This window comes from Triturus cristatus, chromosome 10 (genome assembly GCF_964204655.1).
Source record: "Triturus cristatus chromosome 10, aTriCri1.1, whole genome shotgun sequence".
NCBI classification, from domain to species: Eukaryota; Metazoa; Chordata; class Amphibia; order Caudata; family Salamandridae; genus Triturus; species Triturus cristatus.
The window spans coordinates 737,079,325-737,092,430 of NC_140593.1; the positions used below are offsets into that span (position 1 = coordinate 737,079,325).

At 43.9% G+C, this 13,106-nt stretch overlaps 1 protein-coding gene across 1 annotated transcript in view; it reads left to right on the top strand.

Annotated features, from left to right (window-relative positions):
- Positions 1-7,090: 7,090 nt before the first annotated feature.
- Positions 7,091-13,106, top strand: part of LOC146789929 (uncharacterized) — a 143,690-nt gene continuing 137,674 nt past the window's right edge. Inside the window, exon 1 of the mRNA XM_085628233.1 lies at positions 7,091-7,300. The gene's annotated coding sequence lies outside the window, so the exon portion shown is untranslated. The remainder of the gene's footprint in view (positions 7,301-13,106) is intronic.

Below are 13,106 nucleotides of genomic sequence, written 5' to 3' on the forward strand. Positions count from 1 at the left end.
AGAGGGGAGAGTGGGGGGGCTGTCTCTGGGCTGGTGACGGGGACGTGTAGACACAGTATGTGTGCACTGCCCGAGGCACAGAGACAGAGACAGAAAAAGACAGAAAGAGACAGATAGAGACAGGGACAGACTGACAGATAGAGGCAGAGACAGATAGAGGCAGGGGCAGAGAGAGCTAGATAGAGAGAGAGAGCTAGATAGAGGCAGAGACAGATAGAGGTAGAGACAGACACCAATAGAGACAGAGAGCGAGAGAGAGGCAGAGACAGACAGAAACAGATAGAGGCAGAGACAGACAGAGATAGAGACAGACAGGGGCAGAGACAGATAGAGGCAGAGACAGGGACTGACAGAGGCAGAGACAGACAGAGACAGAGAGGAAGACAGAGGGAGGGAGCGAGTCAGAGAGAGAGAGACAGAGATAGAGGCAGGGACAGAGAGAGGCAGAGACAGACAGACAGATAGAGGCAGAGAGAGATCGAGGCAGAGACAGGGGCAGACAGATAGAGGCAGAGACAGACAGAGCCAGAGAGAGAGACAGAGGGAGAGAGACAGAGAGAGAGACAGGCAGGGACAGACAGAGATAGAGACAGACAGAGGCAGGGACCGGGGCAGACAGCTAGAGGCAGACGGAGCCAGAGAGGGGGGGGAGAGAGAGAGAGAGAGAGAGAGGGGGAGAGAAGAGAAATATATATATATATATATATATATATATATACACACACACACACACACACACCGGGTCTGGTGGCTCAGTGGACAAAGGCGTCCGCTGCGGGGGCCTGTATTCAACCGCATGGTTAATTTTTTTTTGTTGCTCTAGCCCCGCCCCCTCCCCCACTGACCCCACTGACCCCACCCCCACCAGTGCGGCCCTCGGCCACAAACCACACTGTAAATTTGGCCCCCCGAGAGAATGTTCGTGAGTACCCATGGGTTAGAGTAAATTGGTGAAGCACCAAGGGGCAGAGGAGAGGCCGAATGGCATGGCGATGAACTCAAACCATCGATGTCGCCATTGAAATTGTCGGAATCTCTGATGAGATGGAACGAAAGGTACTGCCAAATATGCGTCTTTTAGATCGAGACGCATCATCCAATCCTTTTCCAATAACAGGTCCCTCAACAAGTGTATGCTCTCCATTTTGAAATGGCAATACACTATCCAGGCATTGAACTCTGAGAGTGTCAAAACCAAACTTATCTCGCTTTGGCACCAGAAAAATTGTGCTGACAAAACCATGTGGATGCAGAGTTGTTTCCTCAATTGCTCTTTTCCGTAATAAGGACGTTACTTCCTCGTCTATGAAAGCACTCTGTGTTTGGGAAAAATGTAGAGGATGAGGATGGGCGTTTTGTTTTAGGGAGGAGTAAAACTCGAGGTAGAAACCTTGTACCTTTTGAGTAACCCATGGGTCTTGCGTTACTGTCTCCCAATTCTGAAGAAACAACTCAATCCTTCCTCCCACTGTCACCTCTTGGGGTTGAACAAGTCTTACCTGCATAAGAGGTTTCTCCAGCAGTGTTGTTATTGCCGCCTCTGTAACCACCTGGGTTCTGTCTACCTCTCCCACCTCTGTTGTGGGTGGGGTAAAAGTTTGATCTGGGGGCTCCACCCCGTCCTTTGTTGTCCTTGCCTCTGGAGGCCTGATAATAGCCTTGGCCGGCCACTCGACCTCTAAAGCGTCCAACCCTGATAAAAAGGCCATCTTGAATTACCTTCTTGATTGAAGTTTTGGCTTTGTCTAAGGCGGAGAAAGTGACAAAGTATTTACCCAAATCACGGATGAATTTGTCACCGAACAAAAGACCATTGGTTAAGATACCTGCCTCTGTAGATGCCAATTGGGGGTCAATCCTCATCAAGAAGGATTTCCTGCGCTCAGTGGATAGGGCGCAATTTGCATTTCCCAGAAAGCATAAAAGCTCTCTGCACCCATTCAAATATCTCCGTAGTGTCTAAATTAGAATTTGATTCCTTTGCCAAGTCTAATATCTTTGTGAGGGGTCCTGAGGCAGCCAGTAACTTGTCTTGGCATCCCCTCCGTGCCCTATCTAGCCCCTTCTTAGGATCTTTTGAAAACTTTTTTAGAAAAGTCGCCATATTCGGGTCTAATTCTGGGGTCTCCGTGACCTAGCCCAGTAGAGAAGGTCTTGAGCATTCGGAAAGTAAAGTGTTGCGTACCTCATACTCGAACCCCTGCCTCATGTTCTCCCGAACATAATGTGCTACCTCTGCACATGGTACCCACTCCGTGGACCTTGGGTGTATAATGTTCTTTGGGTCAAATGGTAATTTTTTTCTGTGAGTTCTCAGATTCCACATAGTGTGACTTCTTCTTGCGTTTTTGCGCCCTGCGCGGCTTCTCCGCCTCTTTATCTGATTCTGATGTGTCATGTGCCGAAGGGAAAGAATCCTCAACCTCCCCTGGGATAGACAGGAAGGAAATACCTAGGGAGCCTGAATGAACTGACCGGCCATATCCATGTTTCTTAAGAACTGTTGATGCCACCTGCGACAACACTTCTGCCGAAGAACCAAAAGAGGATCTGTCACAGGCAAAGCCCAGGTCTACCAATAGTGTTTTGTGGACTGAGGATTCACCCATAGGGGTTCCTAAGGCCCGTTTCCCATAATTCTTTAGGGGTTTTGTGAAGGGTTGTGATGCCCTGATCAATGCCCTGTTGACTGAGTCCTGCACATGCGTGTCAAGGGCTTCAACTAATTGCTCCTCCATTTGGTGCTCATATGGCACTTCTTCATATTCAGCGTATTCATTATAATAATGTAAGTCATCTGCCTCCTTGGCGTAGTACGCCATCTTTTATACCGGAGGTCTGGAGGAGTTTCCAGGGAAGAGTACCCAGGGGTGAACCAGACTATCCTTGGCCTAAGGCCTCAAGTCAGCAGGCTGTTTTAGAATCAGATTTAAAGATTTACTCTTGCCTGCAAATAGTTGTATGTGGAAGGAGCCACCCCATTCTCTTTTATGGCAAGGCCCTGCAACGCTTTTTCGCCCCGTCGGGCGTTCCAGGGAAAGAGGAGGTCACAATGGAGCGTGCTGCAGCACGAGGAACCGAGTAGAGAGTGCATATCTCCAATCGGCTGCTCGCGCATGCCGGCAATGGAAAGGAGACTCTCCTCCTCAAGACGTGAACCACGTTTGTCCCGCTCCCGCTCCACAGCTGCTAAATGCGCGTAAGCGCTTCCTATACATTAACCAACCCGGTCTGCAACCGCCAACTGCTAATAACATCAAATATATCAATATCAAAGACCACATGCATCCATTATATAAGAAATTTAAATTGTACTTATCTCACTGCTGCAGCAGCAAAGAAAGAGGACGACCTCTGTTTGAGATGTGATATAGACCCTAATCGGTGTGTGGTGATTGGTGGAGACAGGGCATGCTATGCCTATTGGGTTATGTAGTTCAAAGTTTTATTGGCTGCTGTAAGTTTCAGTAAAGAAAAGAGAAGCATAATCAGAAGCCTTCGTTTCCTGACATAGAATTCTGTTTAAATTACTCTCACATGCAGAGCCTCACAAAGCCAAATAGTGAATATGTGACCAGTGGATGGCAGTAAACAGCATGTTTTCATATGTGCTTTAAGTGCTATTCCCAAAATGTGCGCACAGAAAATAACAAGAGACAAAAAGGGGTTCCAAGTCCCAAAATAGCAAAGACAACTTTGAAGATTCATGATTAGCTTAAAAATAAAATACTTTAAAACATAAGCTCATTGGAAGGAAGAACTGCAGGAAAGAAGATACAGGCACGCAAGCAGCGTGCACATCGCTGCTAGTTCCCGAAGCAATACTCTATGGGAGTTAACTTGCAAGAAAGGGTGGGGCATGCACCAACCATTAGCCAATTCTGGCTACGATTTTGGAATCACACAGACATTAGCCAATCCGAACCAGTGGGCTGGCTCAGACCATACAACAGATCACCGGACAGTTTCGCTGTGTAAGCTCGACCTAAAAAGGGTTAGTTTCACTGGAAAAATGTGATGTGGCCAAGTTGCGTTTTGGGCAGTTTCCTATTGCGGGCACTAGGCCTACCCACACAAGTGAGGTGCCATTTTAATCAGGAGACTTGGGGGGGATGATGGGTGGGTGGAAGTTTGTGTCTTCCCTCAGATTCCAGAACTATCAATCATAGAAAACTAAGGAAAATGTTTTTCTTTTTTGTTTACAAAGTTGGAGGTTTGCAAGGGATTCTAGGTAAGAGAACCTGGTGAGAGCCACACAAGTCACTCCATCCTGGGTTACCCTGTGTGTCTAGTTTTCAAAAATGTATAGGTTTGCTAGGTTTCCCTAGGTGCCAGCAGAATGAGGGTCCAAAATATTCACAGCTAGACACATTGCGAAAAAAGGGTCAGTTTTAACTGGAAAAATGTGATGTGCCCAAGTTGCGTTTTGGGCAGTTTCCTGACGCGGGCAGTAGGCTTATCTACACAAGTGAGGTACTATTTTTATTGGGAGACTTGAGGGAATGCTGGGTGGGTGGAAGTTTGTGGCTTCCCGCAGATTCCAGAACTTTCCCCTCACAGAAAATTGAGAAAATGTGTGTTTTTTTTTATTTTTTACAAAGCTTGAGGTTTGCAGGAGATTCTGGGTAACAGGCCCTGGTGAGACCCGCATAAGTCACCCCATCCCGGATTCCCCTATGTGTCTAGTTTTCAAAAATGTACAGGTTTGCTGGGTTTCCCTAGGTGCCGGCAGAGCGAGGGTCCAAAATCTACAGCTAGGCACATTGCGAAAAAAGGGTCTGTCTTCACTGGAAAAATGTGATGTGCTTAAGTTGCGTTTTGGGCTTTTTCCTTTTGCAGGCAGCAGGCCTAACCACACAGTGAGGTACCATTTTTATCAGAAGACTTGGGGTAACACAGAACAGTAGAACAAGTGTGATTACCAACTGACTTTCTATGCATTATTGCTTTCAAATGTAAGACAATGTGTAAAAAAAATAATTAAAAAATCATTTTGAAAAATGCCCTGTAATTCACATGCTAGTATGGGTACCTGCAATTTGGGAGATGTGCAAATAACTACTGCTTCTCAACTTTATATTGTTAGCATTTCAGAAATACATAGGCGTCCTTGATATCTATTTTTCACTCTTTATATTTTACAAAATGATTTGCTATATACCTGGTACACAATGAAAAACCATTGCAAGGCGCAGCTATTTATTGTCTCTCGGTACCTCGGGTTCTTGGTGAACCTACAAGTCCTATAGATCACCACAACCAGAAGGGTATAGCGGACATAATGGTAAATTGCTTTCAGAAATCTGCCATACTTCAAAGAAGTTACAGGTGAAAACGTTGGCACAAATGATTCAACATAATTTCAATATTTTTTAATTTTAACTGTTAGTTTCTATAGGGAAACTTTGAAGGATCTACACAAATGAACCCTTGCTGAATTAAGAATTTGTCTACTTTTCAGAAATGTATAGCTTTCCGGGATATATTATTGGTTTCACACCCATTTCTGTCACTAATTGGAAGGAGGCTGAAACCACAAAAAATAGGCTATGTCCCAGTAAAATGCCAAACTGTGTAGAAAATTTCCTGTCCCTGAAAGCTAGGAAGATGATTTCAGAACCACAAACCCTTTGTTGATACCATTTGCAGAGAAACAAACAGATGCTTTCTTCTACAGCACTTCTTCACAATTTTTCCCAAAAAACCCCACAAAATGCTTCTGTATTTTGGCTAATTTCTGGGTCCACTCCAGGGGAACCCACAAACCCTGGGTACCTTTAAAATCCTTAGGGTGCTAGAAGTAAAGGACGCAGATGTGGCGTGGATACCTTATGCGGGCAAAAAGTTACAGGGGTCTAAGCGCGAACTATTCCAAATAGCCCAAACAATGGCTGGGGGGGGGGGGGGGGGGGGGCATAGCAGTGAAAGGGTTAAAGTATTTCTTCGTTCCTCATCACTGTCTTTGCTTCACATTCCCCGCTTTCGTAAATCTCGTACCGGGGGCACTCGCTTCTCGGTTCTGGCCCCTCGGCTTTGGAATAGCCTCCCTCTTGCTATCCGCTCCATCCCCATCTACCGTCACTTCCGCAAGGCCCTCAAAACTTTTCTTTTCTCTCAGGCTTTTCCTGGCTAGTCCTTTTGGGTCTTCTCTGTGAGTATGTATGAGCCCCCAGCGCCAGGAAGCCGCTTTGGCCGCAGTGCGCTTTACTAAATTCCTCTTTTCCTTTCATTTATTTGTTTCCAACACACTTTGAATTAACAAAAAATGTGATTCATTTGTGCTTTCCTTAGTCTGATATATTTTGAAATACTGGCACAGTTCATTTACATTTTCTTGGGTGTTAGAGAAAAAATCAATTTCCTACCCCAAGTATCCAAAAAGATTGCCACATAAATCCTCTCACTTTGAAGTCAGATAAAGTAAAGTAAACACCTAGCTTCCTAGGGAGACAGCTTGACATTTCGCCTCTGTCTTTGAATGCACAGAAAATACAAGATCAGAAAAAGATTTACAGGACTAATTTTCAGAAAGGAGCGCTCGTGGAAGGAGAGTATGAAATTACGTTTCTCCTTGGCAAGGAACGAACTCACGCAGGACTGCCTAAGACAAATAAGTTCAGCAAATAGAAAACTAGAAAATGTTTCGAGTTACAATCCACAAAGCCAATGATGTAAGAAAAGGGCGATTTTCCAGTTAAGTTTTCTGAAAGTCTCCCGAGATGTTCGCAAACCAGGGGCTGTCTGGTACGCTTCGACATAAATAGAAAGCCCTCATCTGAGGTCCCAATGAGGCAATTGAGATTAATCGTATTTTCAAAAGAAACAATGAGAAGGAGTAGACTGCTTGCGAATCCAATCCTCGGCTAACCGCGTCTCCCAAGTCTACATCTTAGGGCAAAAATCCTCGACCCTGCGTGCATTGACAAACAGCCCAACTTCACTGTGGATCTGCCTGCCTGAACCTTGTTTTCCGGGGCAGCAGGGAGGTCTCTTCCGGTGCAAAGGCAGAGATGTCTCTTCCGCTGTTGCAAAAGGGTTTTCGAGGCGGGTCATTATTTAGAACCAATCGCTGGCTACTCTGTGAAGTATAGGCACAAAGCTCCGCCCATCAGTGCTCCAAAGATTTACAATCGATGTAAAGCAACCGTTCGTATAGTTGGAACTCCATTTTCTAACATTAATGTTGCTTTCACTGGGAAGGGGGAAAGGTATGATTAGAGGTTTTCTGCGGGGGCCTGCAGGGAAGACTGGCCGTGGGGAAGCCGCCGCCTTATTCGGGACGTTTTGGGTCTTGGTGTCGGTAAGTAGCTTTAGGACTACTCCTCCGTGTGACCAATCATGCACTTGAGTCCCGTATTGTAGTATTGCATTTACATAGTATTTGCTGTCCCTCAGGAGGCGTTGAAGCGCTTTTCGGCAAGTAGCGTGTTACTCCGCGTTGTGATAAATATAAAGTTTTATCGTAAACTTACGGTTTCTGCATGTATTCAGCCTGGTCAGTGGTCAAGGGAGCTTGTGGTCGAAGTTAGGTAGATTTTAGTCTTGTGTCCTCAACATATTTTTTGTAATGCATTAGATAGACAGTCTAACTTAAGTTTATTAGAATGTTACTTTAAGCCTTTAACATTTTTTGCCGACAATGAGGTTGGAGTGTTCGTGCAGATTTGTGAAACGTGCACTTGAATTAGGAGGAGATTGTTATGATTTATTCTGAAAACGGAACCATGGAAGGAAAGGTTTATTCCTGTAGCTATGCAATATATAGCCTCGTAATACTAGTGGTAGATGGCCAATATGATAAAGGCTTGTTGCAACAAGAATGATCAATACGAGATGTGATTAAATGTCTTGCAAATTCTAATTGTATATGTTTATATATACAAAAACACTCATATGGTCCTGGCGTTAATGCACATGAAGGATAGCGAGCCGGGAATCGCCGCTCACCGCGAAGAGTAATACTTACTGCCAACTGCCGTTCTCCCTATCCTTCGTGTGCATTATCAGCGGGACCTTACGAGTGTTTTTGTATATATATCCATATACAAATAGAATTTGCAAGATATTTAATCACATCTCGTATTGATCATTCTTGTTGCAACAAGCCTTTAACTAATTGGCCATCTACCACTGGTATTACGAGGCTATATATTGATTAGCTACAGGAATAAAGCTTTCCTTCCATGTCTCAGTTTCCTGGGATGAGACGTGGCTTCTTGTGGATTATGTAACCCCTTTGGGTCAATTTACCCATCGATTAAATAGATTATTATTATTTCTCAGACGCTGCATACTGTGCCTTTCGTGAATCTGTTGTTTGCACCTTTTTGGATTTTACTCATCGCCTATTGGTCTACTATATGTAGAGCCCTGATGAAGTTCCCTCTTGGAACGAAACGTGTTGGCTGTGTGCCGTTCTTATTAAAGATTATCAGAATAAAGAAAGAAATATTTTTTGAACTAACTGATTCTGCGTTTGATTTCAACGAGTGCACCTTACTTCTTTCGATGAACATTGTGACCTGATTTGCACTTTTGGACGACGGGTGTGGGAAGTGTTTTGCACCAACCTATGATTGTTGATGGTACATGTGTTTTGGTTGAGCTGGACCTTGGTTAGTCGTTCTGTTCTTTATTTCTTATTTTCATCAAGGAATTACTTAATTTGCTGGGAGGTGTTATGGTGTGTTTATTAACAGTTATGACATAATGAGTGCAGTATGTGATCATATGCTGAGGAATAAAGACGTCGATTACAGAGCTGCATGAGCGGCATATTCATTTGCATGCTCCAGGGCTAGGGAGGATGCTACAACTGGCGACGAGTTGAAGATATACGCCTGAAGAAAAAAGACTGCTCTCCCTGAGAGTTTGCAATGACTCGGCAATCTGCTCGTGCATGCCACATGCGCCCAAGCCAATGAGAAGCAGTTTGTTGGTGTTTGTGGAAACGAAGTCCTGCTCCAGCCCATATACGGCCTTTGAAGTTGAAGGCCCTGCGGAGGAGCACATTCGAAAAATCCACCAGATACCCTCTGGTCAAGCCAAAAGAAGAGATACTGTGCCACGTCATAACACCGAGCCATCCTCGATACAAAGCAAAATGTTAAAAGGCAGTGACCACCAGGTATTTTGCAAAAAACTAAACGCAACGCTGATCAAGTGCGAGAGACTGAACCATTACCCACGGTCAAAAAGGAAGATGACAGCAAAGACAACCAGGTGAGGGCAACAAAAAACTCACTCACCGTCCAGGATAAAGGAATTGCCATACGACTTCCGAATGGGCATGGCTGCCCAAGCACAAGGCGCCGGTGCCTGCAGCAAAACCTGTCGGAACAGCACATGCTCTCAACAGCAGTAGTAAAGAGCACAAAGTACGATGCAGCCGTGTTTCTAAAACCACCACTGCCATTCGACACCGCCAAGAAGCAGAATATTGGCGCCAGGTGGACTGCATGGGTCGAGATGTACGATGAATTCAGGGATGCCCTACAAGAAGTAGACCATAAGAAAATCATTAAATATTTAAAAGACCTTGCTGGTAACGGAGTGAAAGAAGTGCTGAAGAAAATCTCTCAGGCTGATGCAATATTGTACTGTCAGATAAAAGAGGCACAGAGAACCAAGTTCAATCCGATGCCCAATGTCGACTATGAAATGGGCATTTTCAATCAAGCGAGACAGCATGCTGGTGAAACGATGGAAGAGTTTTTTTGAGAGACTTGATGTGCTTATCAAACACTGCAAGATAAGTGACTTTAATGATGAAGAAGCCATACGCCTCAGTCATCAATGGCTGTCTTTCAGAAGATGTATGTTGAGAATTGCGCTCAGTTTGGTGAAAGTACTAATGGCTGCAAGGGCTGATAAAAGAGCTGATCAACAAGCTCCTGAAATGGAAGCTGGAATAGCGAAAAATTAATTGGAGTTGTTTATGAAAAGAGAGCACAAGGCGGATGCACACAAGTCAGACCCCCTGAAATTTAGTGGCGCTGGGTGGCAAATTTCGTGGCCAAAAAAAGCAACATTTGAAGCCCAAAACCTCAAAATTTGCAGTATTTTTGTGGTGGGCAAAATATGTGCCCACCACAACAATACTGCAGACTTGTGCTTTCAAATGGCCTGCAGAGTCCGCAGGGGGCACACAAAGGTGTAAGGCAGCCTGTAGGCTAATTGCTCAGGAGGGGGCGAGGTGCATTTCAGAGGCAGGCAACAGAGGAATTTATCACCTCTGCTGCCTGTCTGTGGCTCACCCTCTCTTTAATGGTTCAGTGACAGCCCAGAGCCAGTAAAGAGAGGGTGAACGTTAGTTTTTTTTAAGTTTGTTTACATATTTTGCAGGCACTTTTGTAAAAATTGCAGCATTTTTACAAAAGTGCCAATCTCACGTTTTTTTTGTGTGTGCAGATTGTGAAATCCTGTGGGGTCTGAGCAGTCTCCAAAGAAGAAAAAGTTGTGTTTTTGATGTGGGTTTTCACTTCCCCATACAGGTAAATGTCCAGCCATAGGACAAACGTGTAAAGGTTGCGGGAAAGAAAACCACTTCATAACGGTTTGCAAAGCGAAAGAGAAATCAAATCCGTCACACCGAAAAGAGAAATGGACGCCAGAAGGTTCTAGGAGCATTCTCGCCACACCCACAAGGCCGAAGAGCGGCATCAGTTCAGACAAGTAGAAACCAGGCAGTCCATCATCGTCAAATTCATCTTACAAAGGCTCTTCTACGTCATTATTAAGCTCCAGTAAAGAAGATGAATGTGTGGTAATGATATCGACCAAGGGACGACAGGCGCATGTCGGTTTGGCTGCCTGCAAACGAGAACAATAGACAAAGACAAACCACCAAGCAAGACAACCAAATTAATTTGGACACTGCACCAAGATTACAGTAAAAGTCAACAGTTGCCCCATAACATTTATCATAGACAGTGATGTGTCCAATTAACATCATGCCAGTCGATAAGTTTAATAGCTTGTATCCTGTGGACACATGGGCAGCTTTTAAACCATTGCAGAGTCAAGGGTCACTCACAGCGACAATGCGACATAAAGTAGTATCCGTGCAAGTGACAATTTTCGTTTGTACAGAGACTTCGTCCAGTGCATGCCTGCTCAGTTTTGCCACTGCTGCTGACATGGGACTGATTTCTCTCAGTTAAAACCTCCACTCTCACTCTGAAGTTGTGAATCAGTTCCAGTCATTGTTTCATGGCCTAGGAATGCTCAATATAATGAAAGTGCAACTTCATATTAATTAGGACATTCGCTTGCAAGACACCGTTGAGAAAGAACCAGAAACGCTATTGAAGCATGACCTCATTGAGCGCTCAACTGGTCCTATGCATGTGTCTTGCCCATAGTGGTGGTGCCAAAAAAGGATACTGGAGGTACAGACCACATTTGTGTTGATATGTGCCAGGCCAAAAAGCAATTTAGAAGGAAAGACATCCTGGTCCACACAAAGCGGACATAATCATGCAGCTTAACGGTGCTGAAGTCTTCTCCCATCTTAATCTGAATAAGGGATACCATCAACTCGAGTTGGAAGAGAACGACGGGTACGTCATTATTTTTTCGACTCATGTTGGTTTGTTCAGATACAAAAGGTTGAGTTTTGGATTGTAGTCGGCTGCAGAAATATTTCAGGATATTATACGTCAAATAATTCAACCTGTCATGCATGCTTTTAATTATAGCGATGTCGTACTGGTATTTGGTAATTTAAAAACCATAGTGGTTCAGGGATATGATTCTAGACCCAACAACAATTACAATGTAATCAAACAGAAAATGTACATTTTAAATCAAAGTTAAACAAGCATTAGCAATGCAATAGGTCTCGCATTTGCGAGAGTTTATACTATTAATTTTGCAAATTTATATTGTTTTTTACTTATGTTTTTTGTTTGGAGTGGAGAGGATGTATGTTGGTTGTAGTGGAATTATGTGGTTTGAATTGGAATTGTGAGCTGTGAAATTGTGTTGGGTGAAACTGTGGTGTGTAGTGTATTTGTGTAGTGGAATTGTGGTATGGTGAATAGATAGGGGTGAGAGTTGTATAAAATAGATAGAAAAGTAAGATTGAGAGGCATAGGTAGTTTGTGTATGAAGTGGTGAATGAAATCTAGATAGAGTAGTAGAAATAGTGTATGAGAGAGAATGAAGGGGAAAGAAGGTTATAGACGCATAAAGAGGCTGCGTTTGAGTACACACAAGACAGCAAAAGAATTGCAGGCGAGTGTGTGTTTGTGGTTTTTATATTTTTTAAAGTTATGGTTAATAAACTGTGCTGAAAGACCTAAAGTGAACCAATATGAGAAATGTTGGTTCAGTGCGTGCTTGTGCAATGGAATTATGTGGATAGTAATTATGTGGTATTAAGTGTAGTGGACTTATGTGTAGTGGTGTTGTGTGTCGAGGAGTGGCATGTATTACATGGAGGTATGTGGTGTGGTGTTGAATTATATGGCATGATGTGGAATTTTGTGGTGTGAATTGGATGTATGTGGTGTGTCGTGGAATTATGTACTGTGGGGTGGAATTCTGAGCAGTGGAATGGAATTGTGTGGAGTTGAATTGTGTTGCATGGACTTGTGTGGCACTGAGCGGAATTATGTTGAGTGGAATTATGTGGTATGGTGTGGAGTGTATTTATGTGGAGTGTTGCTATGCGGCATTGATTAGATTTATGTGAAGTGTGATGTGCTATTGAGTGGAGTGTAATTATGTTGTGTGGCATTGAAGTGTGTGGTGTGGCATGGTGTGGAATTATGTGGAGTGTAAATATGGGGCATGTGTTGGAGTTCAATTTTGTTGAGTGTAATTATGTAGGTTGGAGTGTAATGTGTAGTGGAATTATCTGGAGTTGAATTGTGGAGTGTAATGAAATTATGTGGCATGGAGCTATATTAAGTGAAGTGAAATTATGTGGCATGGAGCAGAGTGGAAATTTGTGACGTTTAATTTTTTGGGTTGGGATTATGTGGCATGTAGTGGAGTGATGTGGAGTTGAATTGTGTTGTGTAGTGGCATTATGCTGTGTGTCTTTGTGTGGAACTGCGTGGTACTTAATTGTGTGGCACTGCAGGGAGAGGGTTCTGCGA